The sequence below is a fragment of the Brassica oleracea genome, chromosome C4 (assembly GCF_000695525.1).
Source record: "Brassica oleracea var. oleracea cultivar TO1000 chromosome C4, BOL, whole genome shotgun sequence".
Classification (NCBI taxonomy): domain Eukaryota; kingdom Viridiplantae; phylum Streptophyta; class Magnoliopsida; order Brassicales; family Brassicaceae; genus Brassica; species Brassica oleracea.
Window position 1 is genome coordinate 48977415 of NC_027751.1, and position 819 is coordinate 48978233.

An 819-nucleotide genomic window follows, 5' to 3' on the forward strand; every position below is an offset into this window, starting at 1 on the left:
TCCTCGTTAAATTTCCTCGCTAAGCATGTGTTTTCTTGTAGTGTTACGTACACAGGTTCTTCATATATTGAAAAGTTGATGGTAGATCAAAAGATCATGACTATGAAATTGATTGCATTTTCAAGTCGATTACCATGATCCCGTTCTAATTTCTAGCCATATATACATATATATATATATGTCCAACTATGTTTGTCATTGTCACAACCTGCAAAGCTTAGTGATGCATGACTTTTCAAGGGTCTAAGATCAAATCAATGTAGTATAAAAGATTTTCGAACCAATCCTAGGTGATTCTAAAGCAAAGGGAATGCAAGTTTATGCTTAAGCTAAGTGCGATCCGGTTTTAAAGATAGTATGAACTAAGAACTAATAAGCTAATGCAATAAAGTAATGATCTTTCTTTTCTCAATATGAAGCAAGAGGACTCATGTGGCTAGGCATTTGATCTTGGGTGATATAGATCCAATCTAGAGGTGGCAAGCTATCAATCAAACACTTTCCTTATGCCTAGACACTAAGCTAAACAAGCTCTATCTCTAGATGAATGTTCTTTTGATAAAGCAACTCAAGCATCTAATCTCTTAGGTTGAATGTTACTAAATCAAACATGGAGAACAAGTCTAATAGCAATCTTAACTCCTTTAGCAACTAATCTCCTAGGTAAAGCAAGCTAAAAGCATTGAAGAGTTGGTTCAGGCATTTCATCATACACCTTGTGGGCAGGAAATGCCTAGAGATCTATTTTAGTATGATCAAGACTAAAATAGCATTTGGAACCTTCAACAAGCAAGGAAACAAGTAGATCTAACTTTAAAC